This window comes from Diabrotica virgifera, chromosome 8 (assembly GCF_917563875.1).
Source record: "Diabrotica virgifera virgifera chromosome 8, PGI_DIABVI_V3a".
NCBI lineage: Eukaryota > Metazoa > Arthropoda > Insecta > Coleoptera > Chrysomelidae > Diabrotica > Diabrotica virgifera.
This window is the reverse complement of record NC_065450.1, coordinates 186525543-186547719: the sequence shown is the minus strand read 5'-3', so window position 1 is coordinate 186547719 and position 22177 is coordinate 186525543. Positions and strand designations below refer to the sequence as shown.

Here is a 22177-nt window from a genome sequence, read left to right as displayed (position 1 = left end):
CAATTGTGGTACAGTTTTTCTTATGTTTAGAAGTTTAATCGGGTCATATTGGCCTTAGGGGCCAATATCAGCAGAAGAATAAGAGTTCCATAGTTTTTAATCGTTTGCAATTTGAAAAAGTTTGCCTTTGGCATTCAGAAAGTGTTGCAAGGAAATTTTACACTTTAAGTCTTAATTTCGATTGGTAGTGGACTTTTGTGTGTTGTTTGAATTTCCTTTTTGTAGTACCTATCTGTGGCCATGTTATATGAAATTAATTTCATTATCTTTTTATTCTTTGTCTCCTATGTTATATAAATAGTCACACCTTGATTTTCTCGGTATGCCAACATTTTTTCCGCCTTAGTGTCTCTATGATATCTCTCATGCAATGACTAAGTTATTATTCATTTGTCTATATCACGATTATTCATTTGTCTATGTATATTACGATCCAAATCGACTATAAAACAAGAGGATTACCATTGTTTCATTACTTTTAACTAAACGTTGCTAAAAATGAAACTAATATTGCTTTAAGAAAATCTGAAATTAAAAAAAATATTAAAAATGTCTGATAACTTTCTTTGATTTTGTAAGTTGTTAAATATTGAACTGTTCGAATTTTCTCTCTATATACTTATTTTCTCCTTATTAAATCAGATCACTTTCTCTCCCTGGCACTTGTTCTAAGGACCATGGTACCATTTCTTCTTGCTTCATTACCTTAATCAAGAAATCCTGTGCTCTTGATGAAAACCAGCAACTTTGTTACATAGATGTTAAGGAATTCTCCTAGTAGTATGATAGAATTGATCCAAAAGATGGCATAATCCAGACATCCAAAGTGAAAGTTATCCTCCAACACCAAATTGTTCTATATGGTCCACAAAATGTTCAGAGAAAAATCACACCATTTTGAGCGTCGGGTTTGGGGCGGAGAGGGGGGAGAAATCGGTAAATTCGTAATTTTTTATGTTTTTCGTAAATATTTCCAAAACTATACGATTTAGCATAAACAACCTTCTATACAAAAATTTTCTACATTAAATTTGAAATAAAAAAGGTCCTATGCATAATCCTTCTAAAATCAACGGTTCCAAAGTTACGGAGGTAGTATAGTATAATTGGTCCAAAAAAAGACCTAGCCCAGACATCCAAAATAAAAGTTTCCCTCCTACACCAAACTGTTCTATATGGTCTACATATGGTTCAGTAAAAAGTTACACCATTTTGAGCGTCCGGTTTGGGGGGGAGATGGGGGAGAAGTCGGTAAATTAGTCGTTTTTTTACGTTTTTCGTCAATATTTCTAAAACTATACTTTAGCGTAAACAATGTTCTAAACAAAAATGTTCTACATAAAATTTAAAACAAAAAAGGTCCTATACATAATTGTTATCAAATCAATGGTTCCAGAGTTATGGAGGGTGAAAAGTGGAGGTTTTCGATATTTTTTATATTTTTTGGGCAATTGATGATGATTTTGGGTGGTGAGGTTGACGTTTCTTCAAGGGCTTATCACTAACATACCATCGGCCACTAAAATAGCAAATTTTATTTATAAAACATAATCCTGTTAAAGAAAATTAGTAGGAAATTGCCCAAAAAATATAAAAAGTATCGAAAACCTCCACTTTTCACCCTCCGTAACTCTGGAACCGTTGATTTTATAACAATTATGTATAGGACCTTTTTTGTTTTTAATTTTATGTAGAACATTTTTTTATAGAACATTGTTTACGCTAAAGTATAGTTTTAGAAATATTGACGAAAAACGGAAAGAAAAACGACTAATTTACCGACTTCTCCCCCATCTCCCCCCCCCCCCAAACCGGACGCTCAAAATGGTGTAACTTTTTACTGAACCATATGTGGACCATATAGAACAATTTGGTGTAGGAGGAAAACTTTATTTTGGATGTCTGGGTTAGGCCTTTTTTGGACCAATTATACTATACTACCTCAGTAACTTTGAAACCGTTCATTTTACAAGGATTATGCATAGGACCTTTTTTATTTCAAATTTAATGTAGAACATTTTTGTATAGAAGGTTGTTTATGCTAAATCGTATAGTTTTGGAAATATTTACGAAAAACGTAAAAAACTACGAATTTACCGATTTCTCCCCCCTCTCCCCCCCCCCCCAAACCCGAAGCTCAAAATGGTTTGACTTTTTTCTGAACATTATGTTTGGACCATATAGAACAATTTGGTGTTGGAGGATAACTTTCACTTTGGATGTCTGGGTTTGGGTCTAGTTATACCATACTATAGCTCAATACTTATTTTGCCGATATAATAGATTATAATAGATTATAGATAGTATATTATATTATATCCGATCGATATATTATATCCGCTTCACTTCACACATTTTCTTATAGTTATCTACAGTTACTTTCTGTTATATTTCTGGCATATTTCTGTTCCTATAGGATTTAAGTCTGGATGATATGGTAGAAGACGGTAGAAGTTTTAAGGAAATAAATCCACATTCTTGCAATAACTTGTCAAATTTATATTAACCCTTAACTACTGACGTGGATGTTTCGGGACGTAGACTATTACGTGGGGTATGTCATACCGTTGCCTATTCTTCTTTGTTTTCAATATGAATTTGTATTATATCACTGTATTTGTTTTTTACATCAACTACGGAATGATTCTTCACACTGCTGTAGAATAAAATACTCATCATCATCCAGCCCTTTGCGTCCACTGCTGGACATAGGCCTCCCTCATTTTTGTCCATTGTGCTCTATTTTGAGCACTTTGCATCCAATTTCTAGACATTTTCTTGAGATCGTCAGTCCAACGAGTAGGTGGTCTTCATCTACTTCTTTTGTCTAATCTCGGCCTCCACTGAAGTAATCTCTTCGTCCATCTCCCATCACTGATTCGGGCGACGTGTCCGGCCCAGTTTCATTTCAACTCCTGTTCTTCGTCTTAAGTCTTCATTTCTAACTCGGTCACGAAGCGATATATTCAGCATTGACCTTTCCATTTTCCTCTGGGCTATTTGCAGCATTTTAGAAGTTGTAGCTGTCAATGTCAAAGTTTCGGCACCATAAGTCATCACAGGCAACACACATTGGTCAAATGTTTTACGTTTTAAAGAAATTGGTATATCGCTTTTAAAGATGTCTTTGAGTTTTCCATAGGCTGCCCATGCTAGGTTTATTCTTCTTCGTAGTTCGCATGTTTGGTTGTCTTGTAATCTTTATTTCGTGTCCAAGGTATATGTATTTTTCCACTAGCTCTACTTCGTTGTCTCCAATATTAATATTTCCGCTAGGTACTAGGTTTGTCATGAATTTTGTTTTGGAGATGTTTATTTTAAAACCTACACTGGCACACACTAACTGAAGTTCATGTAGCATTGTACATATCTCCTTAAGGTTGTCAGAGAATAAAACTATGTCGTCTGCGAATTTCAAATTTGTTAATCTTCTACCGTCAATATTCAGGCCTCGCTCTTCCCAGTTAAGTTTTTTACAAGCATATTCTAGTACTGCGGTAAACAGTTTGTTTAGGCGATAAGGTATCGCCTGTCGGACTCCTCTGCCGATTGAGATATGGTCCGTGTTTTTATGTAGTTTCACCGACATAGTTGCGTTCTTGTATGTATTGTAAATTAACCTTGTGTATCGGTAGTCAATGCGGCATGCTTGTAGTGCTTCCAGAATTTTGTCAAATTCTACCGTGTCAAAGGCTTTATGGAAATCTACAAAAGCCAAAACGAGTGGTCGATTGTATTCGATAGTCTTTTCTATTACCGTTTTAATGCTCTGTAGGTGATCATTTGTTCCAAATCCGGTACGAAATCCCGCTTGCTCCATTGGCTGGTAGAAATCAAGTTTTTTCTCAAGGCGATTCGTTACTATTTTTGTAAGGAGTTTGTATAAGTGACTAAGAAGGCTTATAGGTCTGTAATTTTCTAATTCATGGGGATCTCCTTTTTTGTACAATAGAATTACTTCAGCATTGTGCCGTTTGTCGGGTATATTACTATCTAAAAGGCACATGTTAAAAAGGTTTTTATTTTCTTAAGAAGACAGGTGCCTTCCAGTAACTACACAATCCTCGCCTGGAGATTTGTTATTCTTAGCTTTTCTTAGGGCTAGTTTTATTTCGTCTATTGTGATTTCCGGTAGCAGTTCTGATCCTTGGTTAACAATGCCCTTTTTCCTTGTTAATATTTCTGGTACTTGATCTTCTTTGCTATTTACTTTGTGTTGGCTTGTGTACAGCAATTTGTAGAAGTCTTCAACTATTTTAAGGGTTTCCTCTCTGTTGGTTGTAAGATGACCATTTCTAACTTTAATCTTTATTATCTGCCTTGTCCCCGTCCTTAGTCTTCTTCTCAATACTTTCATACTTCTATTATTCTCAATGGTATGTTCGATTTGTTCTTGGTTGTATTTTCGAGTGTCTTGTCTAATAGCTTTGGATATTTCTTTATTTAATTTTTGTAGTTCGTTAGCTTTAGTTTCCGTGTCGCTTCTCATTTCTCTTCTGTTCTGCATTAGTTGCCTGGTATTTTGGTTGATCTTCTCTTCTTTTTGAGTTCTAGGACAGAATTTGTTTTGACTTTCCAGTCAGGCACTTGTTAATTTATTATTTAAGTCGTTTATATTAGTTTCTGCTTCAGGACTGCTAAGTATGTCTGAAATACATTGCTGAAAACTATCTACATCTGATGGTTTCATCCATGGTTTTGATTTGTTCTTCTTTTTAATCATCTTATACCTCTCCTTCTGTAAGCTAATTTCTATTTTACCTCGTACCATTCTATGGTCGCTACTGGTAACAAATCTGTTTATGAATAAAGTATAATTAAATACTGCTCCAAATAAAATAAATTTTATTTTTTTTAAGAAAATTATGAACGCATGCATCATATTTAAAAAAAATGGTGGAGGTTCTTACAAAATCCTTTATAAACTGAATTACAAAAAAACTTAATTATTTGTAACTAAAAAATAGTAAAATAACGTTGAAAGCAGTTGAAAGTATAACTAGTCCAGGGCGCATCTGTTTTGAGATGGACGTTGAGAGGTGACTCAAATTTTTTTGCAGAAATAATAATATTTGAGTTATCCTCCCACTCAAAATGGTCCGGAACATTGTTTAAGTAATCCAAATGTCAAAATATGAAGGAAAAATTCGATTTTTTTATTGGCTTTTTGATTATAACTTTAAAACTTCATTTCTGAGAAAAGTTGTACTGACATAAAAGTTGCGTAATTAAATTTCCTACAATATAAAATTGGTTAAGAATTTAAAAAATAGTCACTTTTGTTGCAAAATAGCAATAATAGCGAAAAAAACATACAAAAACAAGTATTCTCATTTTACATTTTTTAACCATTTATGCTACACTTAGGACCTTCATGTTTTACTCATAAAAACTTTATGATATAGTTAAACAAGACTGTAAATTTTATTAAGATCGGTTTAATAGATTTTGCAAAATAAATTTTGCAATCTAGCTTTCGCAAAAAAAATTCATTATTTTAAAATGTTGCAGGACTGAAAATAAAGCAGATAGCAAGTTGAATTTTTTTTGCTTATGGAAGTGTACTGTACCTTTCATTTTCAATTTGCAAAATTAAAATCGATTAATTACCACGGCGTCAGGAAATTTTTTAAATAAACATTAATTTTTGGTGCTACGCGCAGTACAGCGGTGTTCGATTCACACAAGTTGATTTCCACCAAAATTTCTTCCAATCTTTATCTAATATATTATTTTCTTACTCTATATTTTGTGTATTTTAATATTTTAATTTCACAAAAAACAAACTAATTTTATTATTCTTTGTGAAATATTGTTTAAACAATAAAAATGTTTAAAAATAATAAACTTTTATTCTCTAAGTTAAAATATATGAACAAAGAAAGTTTTTGCTAAAAAAGTGTTATTTTAAAGAATAGAGTATCTGTTTTTATTTTGCAATACACAAATTTATTTATTTATAACGAAATGTTATAAAAATTAAAATGTATCAATCATTATCAAAGGTCATTGGAATGCCCAATCAGAGCAAACTATCCGCTGTCCTGCGCGTAGCACCAATAATTTAATGTTTATTTAAAAAAATTCCTGACACCATGGTATTTAATCGATTTTAACATTGCAACTTGCAAATGAAAGATACAGTACACTTCTATTCGCAAAAAAATTTCAACTTGCTATCTGCTTTATTTTCAGTCCTGTAACATTTTGAAAAAATGAATTATTTTTGCGAAAGCTGGATTGCAAAATTTATTTTCCAAAATCTATTGAACCTATTTTAATGAAATTTACAGTATTCTTTAACTGTATCATAAAGTTTTTCTGGGTGAAATATGAAAGTCCTAAGTGTAGCATAAATGGTTGAAAAACGTAAAATGCGAATACTTGTTTTTGTATGGTTTTTTTGCAATTATTGCTATTTTGCAAAAAGGCTGACTATTTTTTAAATTTTTAACTAATTCTATATTGTAGGAAATTTAATTACGCAACTTTTATGTCAGTATAACTTTTCTCGGAAATGAATACTTTTAAAGTTATAATCAAAAAACGAAGAAAAAAATCGAATTTTTCCTTCATGTTTTGACATTTTGATTATTTAAACAATGTTCCGGACCTTTTTGAGAGGGAGGATAACTCAAATATGAATATCTGAGTCATTTTCAAGCAATTTCTGCAAAAAAATTTGAGTCACCTCTCAACGTCCAAATGTACTAATATTTTTACAGATGCGCCCTGGTCTAAACCTGGATGAACTTTCTGCCATAATAATAGCGAAATAATACATTTATTTTATTTTTATTTATTGTTTATACATATGACCTGGCCTCTAGTGACTAATCCAGGTCGTTTTTTCGTGATGGGATTACAGATATTTTTTTAGATTTTTACATTTTTTACTAAACTACTTAATCTATTTTTACAATTTATTAATTAATTTGCCATAATCTATTAATTACATTTAACAAATTTAAAGAAACAATATATATTTGTTAAAATATTTTTGGTACTATCAACTCCCTTCTAAGTTATAAAGACAGTCCCTCTATTTTCAGAAGAGAGTTGGTAGTCTTTTTTTTTAATTTAATGAATTATTTATTGAATTATTATTTTTATTTATATGTTTTATATTGAATTATTATTATTATAATTGTAAATATCTATTTTTGAATTTATATTTTATTTTATTTATTTTAATTTTATCTTACTCAACTTCACCAGGGTTGGATTATTTGTTGTCTTCTTCGATTATTATAGATTTCTTGTTGTTTTTTAGATATTATAGCGAAATAATACACTGGAATTTAACTATAGAAACGTAAACACTGAAATGTGGTACGTGATACCGCAAGAAAACTTGATGCCAGCTTAACTCAAAGACTAAACTATACTAAAACTGCAGCAGTTGAGTGCAGGTACAATTACACACCACTTGAAGGTGCTTCTTCTTCTTCTTATGCAATCCACTAATGGATGTTTCTTAGCCCTGTTCATTGTTTGACATTACGGAGTCATAACATTTTCTTCCTGCCCACTCCTCTTCTTCCTTCGATTAATGCTTGCAGAAATTGGTATCTTTCGTTTCTAATTACGTGGCCCAAGTATGCCGTTTTTCTCTGTTTAATTGTGCGTAGCAGTTGTCGTTCTGTACCTTGAAGGTACGCAGTTGGTGTTCTAGGAATCTTTTATAAAACAGGTTTTACAACAAAATATCTTTTCGGCGCAGTATAGCATACTGAATATTAGTGGTTAAGGGTTAAATATGATCTTGTTTGTGGCATATTTGAACCCTGATCAATAGTGTCCACCACACTATTTATCCAGTTTCCAACTTTGTTTGCTCTTTGACAGATTTTAATTTTTGTTGTCAATAAATCACAAAGAACTGGATAAATCCATTCCACAAAAAGAGTTATGCCATATTCAATGATTGGCTTTCATTATTAGGAATTGGTCATTTGTACTAAACTCTTTGCTGATGACATTAAGAAGAGTAGTTATCAGTCTCTTTCAGTTTAAGTAGAAGTGTAGTTTTTGTCTCTTTTTATATCTATTTCTTTTCTCTTTGTTATTCGTAATTATAATAATTGTAATAATTGATTCATTGTCACATTGATTCGCACATCATCGCTGATAAAAATCAAGAAATTTTCATATGGGACAAATACATACAAGAACTATTTGATGATAATAGATCCGAACAACCTCCATCCTACATAAATATGTTATGACCACTTCCCAATCGTATCAGATGAATTGGAAAAAGCAATATTACAACTAAAAGATGGCAAAACTCCTGAACCTGATCATGCAAATGCTGAACTCATAAAACTATTTAAGACCGATGGTACTCAACACCAAACAAAAATATTTAGTGACATAAATTTAAGCCAATCAATACCAAGAATATGGCTGAGGTCGACGTTTATTGCTTTATCACACTTATACATCAAAGGATATATTATAGACTGTACCAGGAAAAAAGCAGCCGTATGATCGAAGCGAAGATCGGTGGGATATGCACATTTTATCACTGAAATTCGATATTTTTAAGACATTCTAGAAGCCGCTGCAGATAAAATGTTTTAACAACCCATTAATCATTCAGAAGTAGTCGACGGATATTAGTACAGTTAAAATAATTAGGACGATAACTGGACGATAATGATTTAATGAGTAAAATTTAATGTTTTTTCTACTTTAATGACAAAAAAAATCAAGCTGATTAGCAGAACAGAATTAAAAATTATTTTGCACATCATATTTGAAACATCATTTGGTTGAAAAATCTCATTTTTGTTGGCAAAAAAAGGAATATGTTACTATCAACATTCACACAGTGTTGCCAAGCTGAATTTTGTTATTTTGAGTGTAAATTTTCCCAGCGATCTCCGAGGGTACAATACACAGTTTGGTGTTCGGAATACATTGGGTACGAGAGAGTAATACAAGTACTGTTTCAACGTAAATTGCGAAATTTATGCATGCTTCATTGATTACCATAAAGCGTTCGATACAGTAAAGCACGACAAGCTGATGGAGATTTTAAATAATATTGGAATAAACACATAAGAATTATTAGCAACCTTTACTGGAATTAAACATCGTCTATCCCCACAGAGGCAGAAGAATCCGACGACATCAAAATCAAACGTGGGGTCCTACAGGGATGTATACTATCACCACTGCTGTTCAAAGTGAGGAAATTCTTCTAGAAGCACTGGATGATGTTGAAGCCGGAATTCGAATTAACTGAGAATGTATCAACAACATTAGATACGCAGACGATACAGTTGTATTTGCTGACAGTTCTGAAGCCCTCCAGGAGTTAATGAATAGGATTACAGAAGTAAGTCGGAGATATGGACTTTCACTAAATATTAAGAAAACAAAATGTATGAGGATCTCTAAGAGGTAGCAGCAATTTGGACGAATCAGTGTGAACTGTCAACAAATAGAAACAGTAAAAACATACACCTATCTTGGCACGAAATATGAAGATTGGGACCATTTCCTAGAAATCAATTGTAGGATAGAGAAAGTAAAATCTACATTTAAAAAAATGACTAAGCTATTTAAATATCATGATTTATCAATACCCATAAAAATCAGGTAACTACGCACATGGTTCAACACGACAACCACAAATCTTTTCATAGTTGCAGTGTGCAAAGTACAGATTGCCATGATGGTCGCCAACATTCGAAACGGATAAGCACTACAAGAAGAAGAATTTATTCATTCCAGGTATTCAGGGCATTATTCTCCTTACTTACTTACTTTTTCGTGTCTGGATCCGACTACAGTTTTTCTGCCCAATATCGGGCTACGTCTACACCCTTTGTATTTGCGAGCCATAAATCATCGAGGGTGCACTGTGATGGGCAAAGTCTGCATATTTTCAGATGCTCCACGCTCTGTATTTCCCCACATTCACAAAGTGCGTCGTTATCTGTCTTGATGCCCCATTTAATAAGGTTCTGTTTTACAGGGGCAACACCTGTGCGTATTCGGTTGAGTGTCCGCCAGGTTCTCCAGTCCAGGTTCATTCCATTAGGTCGTTCTGGATGCAGCGGAAACAGTTCGGGTCGTTCGACGCTGACATTTCTCATAAACCTTTTCCTTGATTTAAGTCGGCTGATTCCTGGCGGTTCGTCAAACCCGTATAATTTGGTGCCTTTCATCGAAAGTTTGCCTGAACTTCTCCACATATTGTGAGGCGCATCTACGGTCGTCTGGTGATGCAAATCCAGCTGCCCGGTACAGTAATGGTAGAAGGGTAGGCTTCATACAACCGGTAATTATTCTACATGTTTCATTTAACGCCGTGGTGACTTGTTGGGCGTGTCTAGATCTACCCCAGACGGGACAAGCATATTCCCCTGTTGAGAAACATAAGGCCTCAGCTGTTGACTTTAAGACCTGGGGGTTTGCACCTCACTTGCTCGCTACAAGTTTCCGGAGAAGGTTGTTTCTCGTAGAAACCTCGGATCCAGTGGTGGAAGGATTGGCCGCCCGAGGGGCGTTTCCAGGGAGCGCCTGTGACATTTTGTTCTTATAATATCACTTGCGTGGAGGCTCCTTCCGTGCTCCCCTTATTTTTCTCCTAATAATATTTGATGGAAAAAGTGTGGAAAGTATTTATTCTAGGTTATTCGCCGCATTTCCATTGTCACTCCGTGTTTTCTAGAGGCTCTATTACACCTTATCAATCTACATTCGAAGCGTTAATTTTTTTGGTAATAGTTAATCTTACTGTCTTTAATCTATTAGAAAGGTATTCATGGAATATTATGAATCACAAAAAAATTTTCATGTATACAAACAATTTATACACAGAAATATACCTACATCATCAGCTTCTTATCAATCGATTAATATCCTTCTAAAGGTATAAACTTGATTGGGTATAATCTATTACATTTTATCTTCTGAAATATATCAATACCCACTCCATCATTTGTATTGTATCATGTTTAGATATTAGGTGATAGCGGTGCAGTGAAGTATCGTTTCTCTGTTAGTAGAAAATTGTTTTCTGATAGTAAAACCGATCTTGAAACAATATAAATAACAGTTGTAAGTAAACATTAATATAAAAATATTAAACCATTTATACGCCTACTTAAATTTTTATGTATGTGATAATATGAAAGTGCTGTTTGGTTTTGGAATTTGTTGATTTAGACATTGCTTATTATTGAAATATTGCTATTCTCCGGTAGTTAATACATTGCTTTTTGTTTACTTTTTTGGATTGGTACAATAACCAATTCTTTCCATTAATCTGGCATTGCTTCTTCTCTGTTTGTATACCATCTCTGGCTGGTGCCTCATTATTTCAAAGTTTTTTAATTGCCTGGGTTACTTCTTCGTGGGGTACCTGTTGGTCTTCCATTTCAGCTATATGCTCTTCTATGTTTGATGAAATGCGCTCCTCTTGTTCTTCTTGAGTCTAGGCAGTTACTACCCCTCCTGGCATCTACCAGAACGTGCTTGATCTGATTTCTTTTGACGCCGTCGTTAGAGACCCACGTTTCTTTGTGTATTTTCTTGGGTTCGAACATTGTTCATTTCATTTGTAAGTTATAGGACGCTGCAAAGTCTATTAAGATTGTTCCATTATCGTTACTGATATCATGGAGACTATGGTTACCTATTGTTGGTATATATGCGACTTCCTTCCCTGTCTTTACAATCAATAGTATCAAAAGCAAATCATCCTGTAGTACTGATTTCTTCAATTTATAAAAATTTTCTCTAATCTCACAGAAAATGTGTTGGAAATCCTCCTCTCACTAATTAATGATTCCTTCGAAAAAGGTAAATTTCCAGAGTGCCTAAAGACAGCCATTATTATTCCTCTTCATAAGGGTGGCAAAAAATCTAATGCCTGCAACTAGAGACCTATTGCCTTACTACCGGTACTCTCCAAAATTATTAAGAGACTCATTAAAACTCGACTTATGTCCTTTGTACCACTGATGCCATGTTTTCTGTACTACATGAGGTTTATCAAGCACTAAACAATAAATCTTTATACTGCCACTGTTTTCTGTGAATATGCCAAAGCTTTTGATTGTGTAAATCACGACATCTTAATTAAAAAACTAAATTTCTATGGAATTAGAGGTATTTCTTTGAATTGGTTCCAATCCTACTTGAATAATAGGAAACAACTAGTTAGAGCAAATGATACTGACTCTAGTCTCAAAAACATTGTATGTGGAGTACCGCAAGGTTCAGTATTGGGTCCTCTTCTGTTCCTTATCTTTATAAATGACATCACTAATTTAAAAATTGATGGGAAAATTTTTCTTTTTGCTGATGATACCAGTATCACTTAGAGCAACTCAACTATAGCATCTCTTCATGAAACTATAACTTCGGATCTACTGACGATAAAGACCTGGTCGGACTCTAATTTACTCTCTTTTAATGTAGATAAAACAGTAGCATTATCCTATAAAGGAGCTCTTCAACCTTTGCTTCTTAATAACAGCCAGATCAGTACCGTTGATTCTGGAAAATTTCTTGGTATTTTTTAGACAGTAACCTCAAATGGTCCCTTCATATCGATTCGTTAAGTAAGAAACTCGCCTCAGCTTGCTATGCAATAAGATCTGTCTCAAGGGAACTCAATTTAGCATCTTCGAAAATAACATATTTTTCGTTATTCGAGTCTCATCTTCGATATGGTCTTCCTTTTTGGGGTTCTAGTACAGCTGCTCAATTTGATGTTATTTTTAAATTGCAAAAAAGAGCAATAAGGTATCTGTTTGGCCTCAGAAGATCTACACATTGCAGAAGTTACTTCAGGAATCACGGAATCTTAACACTTTCATTCTTTATAATATATTCTAGAAACGGTTTGTTTAATTCGTAAACACCTTAATGCCTTTCCAGCAAGGCCCAATCATCTTTACTCCACCAGAAATTCAATCTTTGATATTTATTTACCGATCCCATACACTGAGTTAGTAAAGAAATCTATATCATATTCCGCAAAAAAACTTTACAACCAACTGCCTTTACAACTTAAATCTGCAACATCTTTCCCAAAATTCCGTAAACTGACAATTGATTGATAGACAAAAGCCTATCTATCTAAAAGACCATATTATTCAATAGAAGAATTTCTTAATGAATAACTAAGAAAATTGGGTTTCATACGCAGTAGCTTAAACTGTCAATTCCTAATGTTGTATTTTATTTGTTGTAAGTACATATGTTCAATTTTCAATTTGCAATGTATATAAATTTTGCAATTAATTGTTTTTGTCTTTGGTTTTATATCTTATTTACTGTATATTGACGATTTATCTAATTTTATTAAATTGTAGTTGTTATTTGTTATTTGTTGTTGATATTATTTTTCTTTTGACTGTATTTAAGCTTTGTCATATGTATTGAAAAAAAATATTGTTAAAAGTAAAACTGTGCGGCGCAAAAGAAGATTCTGGTGTAGAGAATGGATTAAACGTAGAAGTGAACTAGGGACATCGGCAAGGCTATTACAAGAACTAAGAGATGAAGAAGCAGAATATAATAAAAAATTTTTAAGAATGGCTGAGGAGCAATAATAAACTTTTTATTGGAAAGAGTAACAATGCATATTATATATTGGACTTAATAAGTGCTTTGAAATTATGCTCATAGTATTCCTAGATAAACAGAAAAACCCAAGAGTCCCTTGCAAATATTGGGTTCTTCCTTGTTTCACAGTCATATCTTGATTTGTTTAATTTAAATATTTTAATTGTTATGCAAATAGTTACCAGGTTCTTTCTGAAGCAGTTCAAGGACTAGGTGGGATATTTTACGAACCATTTTGTAAAACCAAATATCGTAAATTTGAAAAATCAGTTGATGTAGAAAGAAATTTTTCCATTTACAAATATATTATGTACTCAGAAGCCAGAAGTTTTTGTTAAACAAAAAGGTTTTGAACACCATTTAATAGTTTATTGTTAGCACAATTCGAAATAATCTCGTTTAGTTGTTACCCGCAAATCTCGATATCTATATTCTAAACTTTTTATATTCCACAAACATGGATATTTTTCATAAGCTACAACAAATTTCAACGATCTTTCCTCCGACCATCTAGTTCCGGCCATCTTGAATTTGTCGACTTTAACGAAAAAGTTGAAGCGTGTTCAACTGACGGTTCTGTCATAATGTTGTATAATCTGTGTATAATATTAATATACACGGATTATACGACATATGACAGAAGCTCGAAACAAATGACTGTGAATGAAAAGCCCTATTGGGGGGTTAGACGTTCAAAAAGCGTTCAATTCACTTGAATTCAGGTGAGTTGATCAAGTCAGTTGACTAATGTGAACTCAGCTTAAATGTTACTGGTTTTTAGGCGTGAGCAATTAATTTTGTGTTAATTAAATTTTAATGTCCATTACTTAATTGTCTTTTTTTCCTTATTATTTGTTTAAATATACACAAGGATTTTTTATAGACTTTCTAGATAATAATATATCTATTAACTGTTTCAAATTAAGCGATAATGTGACAAAAACAATAACATTTAGTTTGAAAGTAACTGATTTTATAGCTAATACCTTCATATTGTGATGTAATACGAAAACAATAGCTCTTTGTTATTAAAAATTAGCCAATATTTTTAAATATCATTTCGTACTATCAGTTATGACACTGACTAATAAAAACAAACTTTTAAATTGTTGTAATAATGAAATAAAAAACAGAGGTTCGTTTATTTAGACGGTTATGAAGGTTGTTGAGAGAATGAAGTTTATTGATATTTTTGCATCATATAGGTGCAGATATCGTATCTTTCTTCTTTATACCGTGAATCTTAATCTGTAAAAGAACTGTTATAACATAAAAATAAAGAAGGAAAGTTTAAGACTAAAAAGAAAATAGCAAAAACACGTGACATAGAGCAAAGAAGAAAAACCGCAAAACAACATTCATCATCATCATCACATCATCATCATCATTTGGCTCTACAACTCTATGTGAGTCTTGGCCGCGTTTACTATTTCCCTCCATTGTTGTCGGTCCTGAGCAGCTATTTCCCACTGCTGTACTCCCATTTTGCGTAGATCATGGCCACTGCGTCCTTCCATCTCTTTCTTGGGCGACCAACTGACCTTTTGCCATCGGGCCTTTCCCAGAATGTGGCGTTCAGAAATCTTTCGTCACTCGATCTTAGCACGTGACCCGCCCATCGTATTCGGTTTGTTTTAATGTAGCGTACTATGTTTTCATCTCCATATATTGTCTGGAGTTCATCATTGTGTCTTCTTCTCCATTCTCCTGTTGTCTCTTCTCTGCAAGGCCCATAGATAGTCCACAGTATCTTTCTTTCAAGTGCCAGTAATTTTGTCGATTCCCGCTGGTTCAAAGTCCATGTTTCGCTTCCATACGTTATTGTGGGACGAATTATTGTCTTATATACTCTTATTTTGCTGGTCTTGAGAGTACTTTTGATTTAAGTAGGGTCATTAATGAGTAATATGCCCTGTTTCCTGCTGGCTGCCACGTCCTTTTCGAAAAAACAACAACAACATTCTGCCAAAAAAACAACATTCCGAAACAAAAAGAGGACATTTTATGAAGATAAGTTGAAATCTTTAATCTTGAAGATTGAATCTCAACATGTATTTTGGTAGAGACCTGATCCACAACTAGCCTTGGTTAGATATTAATCTCCCGGTCGACTACCCTTTTTAGTCAAATCGACAGCCATTTTCTCGTGGAATTTTGAGAACCAATGTCGATTTCCTTGAAAATTCCACACCTGTAATTTTGAACCAATCAAAATACGTTATTTTGACAGATCACCATGGCAACGGAGGTATGTTATCGGAAATTTTTTGCTCGTGGGGTACCCAACAGCGAATTATAGTGGAAATTTTTTGACGTTTACAATAACAGAACATTTTTGACAGACTGGTTTTTATTTGTTTACATAATTTAGTTTTGATTCATTTTCTATCACTTGTAGTTACTCAAAACTTATGTAAAATTGAAGAATATACTATTTTCTATCTTGAAATGGTATTCCCATGCAACTACAATGAGTAGAAATTACGAATTTGAAAGCCTAAATAATTGCTGACAAAGCTATGGCGCGCTATTAATCTGTTCATGCAGCTTTGGATTTTCAAATGCAAATTTGGTGTGGAATTTTCTTACCGAATACCACGCGAAGTCAAATTAATATCCGGAATTTTTTTTTTTGATCATGAATATTTTTAGAAAATTTCCCTCGTCTGCGACTCGGGAAATTTTCAAAATATTCATGATCTCAAAAAAATTTCCGGAAATAATTTGACCTCTAGTGGTATTACTAGTGAAAATTTGGATTTAGGTAGTAATTATAACCTTTTTCAAAATCTACCCTATGCCGAACTGCGCTTTTGCCCTGGGGGTGAAAACAACCCCATCTAGGGGATGAAAATATTTTAATCAGAATAACTATATAAATCGATAGAGTGACCAATTCTGAGTAAATTTTGTTCTATATTTTTTTTTGCAAAATTGACACTTTCCAAATTATTTGCAAATAACTCGAAAGTCGAAAGTAGTGCAATTTTTTGGGAAAATTTGAGAGACATATTTTAAAAGTCATTAAAAAACCTTTGAAAGCTCTCTGCTTCTTCCGTTTTGAAATATAAAAATTAAACCCTCGTCGTTACAATCCTAATAAAAATTAATAGCTTCCCACTTAAAATTAAGTTTATTTAGGTATAATTGATAAGATCCATGTGATTTGACCGGTTTGGAATGCTTAGTTTAGAAAAAATAGTTGATTAAATCGAAAATGATATATTAAAAATTTAAAAAAAAAAAGTGCATTTTTCTTAAATAAATCTAGAAGTATTCATAATATGAAAAAATGTTTTAAATATTAATTGTAGAATTTCTTTTACTGAAAATTTTGTTTTTTGTTTTTGTATTATGAACAGTTTTAGGTTTATTTAAGAAAAAATGCATTTTTTTTTTTAATTATAATAATATCATTTTCGATTTAATCAACTATTTTTTCTAAACTAAGCATTCCAAACCGGTAGAATCACATGGATCGTATCAATTATACCTAAATAAAGTTAATTTCAAGTGGTAAGCTATTCATTTGTATTAGGATTGTAACGACGAGGGTTTAATTTTTTCTTTTCAAAAAGAAAAAAGCAGAGAGCGACTTTATTTTCGTCACAAGTCAGTCAGTTCTTATGCAAAAAACTTTTGACAGAGCTTATTTGAAAGATTTTTTAATGAGTTTTAAAAGGTGTCTTCAGTGTTCCCAAAAAATTGCACCAGATTCGAGTTATTTGAGATTAAAGGTCCTCCATTTTGAGGTTCTTCGAAAATAACTCAGTCGTTATTGGGTTAATTAGGGGATTAGGTCTTTTTGTTTGTTAGGACGCGAACCTCTTTGTTTTTTTATTAGCCACAATTTTGTTCGTAACAATTTTTTCTATAAAATTAAATTTTTCAAGTTATTCATGAAAAACGGTTATAAAACGTGAGTTTTTGCAATGAAAAATGCATAGTTTCAATCGCAAATAACTTTCGCGATTTTTAATAAAGCGTCAATTTGGCAGAAAAATTTTATAGAACAAAATTTACTCAGAATTTGTCACAAAGCGCAGTTCGGCATAGGGTAGATTTTGAAGAAGAGTGTCAACAGATCTTAAACCCAAATCTTCATTAAAATCGGTGTTGATTCTCAAAATTCCACGGTTTTACAGTTTTTTGCCGCTGATGAGTGGTCTATTTAGTCTCTGGGCTAAAATTATTTCTTATGATTACCCGGTATTGATTTGCTACTCGCTGTTCAGCTTCTTGAATTTCTGGTACTCGCTGCAAAATTCGGCATACAGATGTTGTCGATAGCCGATTGTTTCTTGACCGAGGTTGGTCACATTATAATAAAAGTGCAAAATATTTTCATTTATTCATGGACACTATCAATTTAATGCGCAGCCTTGGTCGTCCCGCTTTAGTGAGCGATGGCTGATGTTCCAGCGCAGCACCTTCAGCGAGTGGAACTCTTGTCGTTGTTTGGCTGGCTTGTGGTTGTGGTTGTTGTTGGACTGTAGCCTCAGCACCCTGCCACCGACGTCCCGCATGCTGTCACGTCCAGCGCCGGCTCCAGACGTGCCCAGACGATCCCCAGCCAACGATTCTGTGCACAAACTACGGATCTTCATTCTTATGGGTGTGCATTTTATACATCGAGTTAGAATAAACCGATGATTTTATACCTACTGACAGGTGTCAGTTTTGTTCCACGGCAGGTATCCCTGCTACCCTCTGGTTCCCTATTGGCGAATAGCCCCCATGTTCAAAAAAACTCCCACACGTCACACGTCATTATTATTATTATAGCATCAATTATAATAAAGGACAAACCACAAGATATATGCACTCAAGTTGAAATGTAAACAAAACCCTAAATGACGACGTATACGATCCATACCTTGGAAAATATGCGGTAAAATAAAATATTTAAGATATCTTATTCGTAAAGGTGCATGAGTATGTGTAAAAAGAAAGCGATTTAAATAAATTCCAAGAAATTAACTTACTGTTAATTAGTTATTGTTAATTCATAATAAGCTTAACGACAATTATTGCATTTCTGGTGGAATTTTATCTCTGAGATCAAGTGCGATAAGTGTTAATATATTTTTAAGTCCTTTATTATATTTTAATGAATATTATTATTTTCTTGTATAATATTCGTTTTCACACGGAAGACCATCCTACTTCATTGCAATTAAGAATAACTGATTTGAAAGGCATTCAATAGATAAATGCATTCGTTATATTAATGTTGACATTTTTAAAATAATTGGAAGATATAGAAAAGATTTTGAAAAAGTGCAAAAAAGGTAAAAATCAAGTAGAATTGGTCACCAAGCAAAGAAATCATTTAGACCAATTAAATGAATGCTTTTACCTAGACATTCTACTAGTTCTTTAAATGTGTGATTAGAATATAGTTTGAATAGCACAGGTAATAATACACAACCCTGTCGAACTCCTTTCTGTATATCAACACCATCTGTTGTAGAGTGTCCTACTCGTACCTGTGCCTTTTGCCTTCAATATAAATTCTTTTATCGTTCGGGTATCTTTCTTAACAAGTGATATACTCAATCTATTTATGTACACATCCTTTAATTCTTTTTTATTTGTAAATAATTTGCTATATTTCATTGCATCTTCACAGTGGCGGATCCAGTGGAGGGAGGTCACGAGGTCATGACACCCCCCAAACGAAAATAAATATCAATTCACCAATCCTAAAAAAAAAGAAAAACCGAGAGCTGTCAAACAAAAAAAAGTTTAGGCTCATGCAAAAAAAATTTTTCTGGATCCGTCACTGCATCTTCAACACATAAGCTACTTTAATTAAATTAAGTTTTATCAATCCCGTTGGTCCTTTGAGCATTGCTTCATTTTACGATAGGTAGGTTGCTAACCTCGCCTATCAACCCTCCACTTTTATCCGGGCTTGGGACCGGCTGTGATAACTATCAAGCTACTCCATCCACTCAATAGTCATCCCAGGCAGTGTTGGGTAAACTGAGGGTACAAGATGGGCGATAAAGAGATAAAAAATATTCTGTTACGCTGATGACACTGTGTTAGTAGCAGAGTGCGAAGACGACCTACAAAGATTACTGCACGAATTCAACATTAAGGCAAAAGAAATGAATATGAAAATATCAGCCCAAAAAACAAAAAGCTTAGTAATAGCCAAAGAACCAATAAGATGCAAATTGGAGTTAGACAATCGAATTATACAACAAGTAATGACCTGGGAATTAATCTATCAGCCGACAATGATATCGAAGAAGAGGTAAAAGACCAAATAATTAAAGCCAGTAGAACGGCCAGATGCCCAAACAACACAATTTGTAAAAACAAACACCTAAGATTGGAAACAAAGGCCCGAATATATGTCAGTTATTAGGCCAGTTATGACTTACACGGCCGAAACAAGACCATATACAAACAAAACACGAAGACATCTAGAGACCAACGAAATGAAGATCTTAAGAAGGATTGGACTACAGGACAGGGTAAGAAGTGAGGAAATCAGATCAGACTCATATGTGGGGTAGACAATGTAAATACCTGGTTAAAAAATAGAAAAGAAGACTGGAATCAACACATAAGCAGGATGTCTGAATCAAGAATAGTAAAAATAGCCAGGGACAAATCACCATTAGGCTGAAGAAGTATAGAACGCCCAAGGAAAAGATGGAATGACAATTTAGGGGCAGAGTGAAAGGTACCGTTGAAGAAAAACAGGCAGTACTGCCTATATAAAAGAAGAAGAAGAAGAAGAAGAAGAAGAAGAAGAAGAAGAAGAAGACGAAGAAGAAGAAGAAGTTTTATCAATACCAAAAGTTCGAGTGTCATTTTTATATAAATATTTGATATAATGTCGAGTCCCTGTTTTTATTTACCTTAAATTCAAAATCAATCTTATCCAGTTCTGGTTTCAATTCAGTTCAATTATTTGCCTATTTTTTGTCTTAAAATATGACATTAATTTCTTTCGTAATAATTAACTTCAATTAAACATTATTTTAACATATTATTTCTACATTTCCGAGCAAAACCAATGGCTAAGTAATTACAAGAATAATTTGATCATGAGTTTTTGATGTTCAGTATAATAATTGAAAACTACTTATTTATTACAACAAATTTTTTGTTTAATGACCTGTAGAACACACAATTTGTTTTTAATTTACATACTTTTAATTTACCCTGTAAGTGGTTATTACATTTCACACGTATATTTTTTGTAACTTTTCTTTTCGTTTTTGTGTCTTGGGATACTTACAAATTTCAAATATTATTGTTAACTAACACCATTCAGATATCTAGAACCTTGGTGCCCTCTTTTAAATCTTTTTTTTTTTTTTATTTGTATATTACTAAAATTTTCATTGGTTTAAGATCGCGACCTACTATATTCAAAATCATTGCCCAAATAAACAAATAAATCGTATATTGGTATTTTGTGTTATTTCAGATCACACTAGGTATGTCTAACAATTTGTCGAATCTGCCATTGAACACTCGAATATACTTTAAAGTGTATTAATGTGGAGCCCTCTTCTTCTTTTTCTTCAAGTATCTATCATTATCACCATCTTTATCTATCAACCGCAAATATGAAGAGTTATATTGAACTGAATTTCAACCAGTCCCTTAAATTTTTCAACCATGACACTTTCCTTCCTATATATTGGTCTCCCCCATTACGTGTCCCAGATATTGTAACTTTTATATTTTATCGTGTTTATCACTTATTACTATTCGCCCATTTCTCTCAATATTTCTGTGTTCGTTTTCTTCTGTGTCCATGATATTCTATGATAGGCATCCTCAGAGGCGGATTTAAGGCAGTGGGGCCCCTGGGCAGAATTGGTGTGGGGCCCTACCTCCTACCATTAAAACAATTGTTCTTATAACTATGGTAGCTATACGCGTATACAGCTAACTACAGGGTTTTCCCGCTTAAAAAGATTGTGATCTACTTTTATCAATACATATTTTTTTAAATAATACAAAGTACATGCTCTGTATCTTGTTACAGTAAAATATTAAAAATAAACATTTTGGTGTATAGTAATTAGAGTCCGGGTACTTTTTGAGATTTTTTAATTGAAAATTCCTTGATTATGTCGGGCGTGTCTAGTTGCTCTAAGACATCGTGTTCAATGCTCATTATAGAGAGATGACCCAAACGCTCTTAGCTCTGCAGTTAGTTAGCATCAGAACTAAAAACATATAAACGAAGTGTTACGCAGTCAGTACATTTGAAGTTCTTTACTTATATTTGATGAGCCGATTACCTCTTTAAATAAATTGAAAAATTCTACAAATTGTACCAGTCCGATACCTAGGTTTTCAACTAAATCATTGCTATAAATGTCGGTAAGTTTCAGTGAGTGAGCTTGGATTCATGTGCAGAAAGCCTCTGACTTAACGAAGAAATGAAGTGATCTATACCGATTAAATTTAAAATCCTAAATTTCTACGATGTGATCATTTCAGTTTCTGGAGATGTTCCATCATCCAGTGGAGTCAGTCGAATATTCCTTAAAAGAATACAAATTGTTTAAGTGTCGTCACTCCTAAATTAAGGTCAATATTTGGA

The 22177-nt window shown here is 33.3% G+C and overlaps 1 protein-coding gene across 7 annotated transcripts in view; it reads left to right on the top strand.

Annotated features, from left to right (window-relative positions):
* Window positions 1-22177, top strand: part of LOC126889414 (tropomyosin-2) — a 174604-nt gene that overhangs the window by 12187 nt on the left and 140240 nt on the right. For 2 of the 7 annotated variants that reach the window (XM_050657692.1, XM_050657694.1), the window contains exon 1: window positions 10943-11076. The exons of the other annotated variants lie outside the window; for them this stretch is intronic. The gene's annotated coding sequence lies outside the window, so the exon portion shown is untranslated. Of the gene's footprint in view, window positions 1-10942; window positions 11077-22177 lie in introns of those variants that run through there. 7 annotated transcript variants of the gene reach the window in all.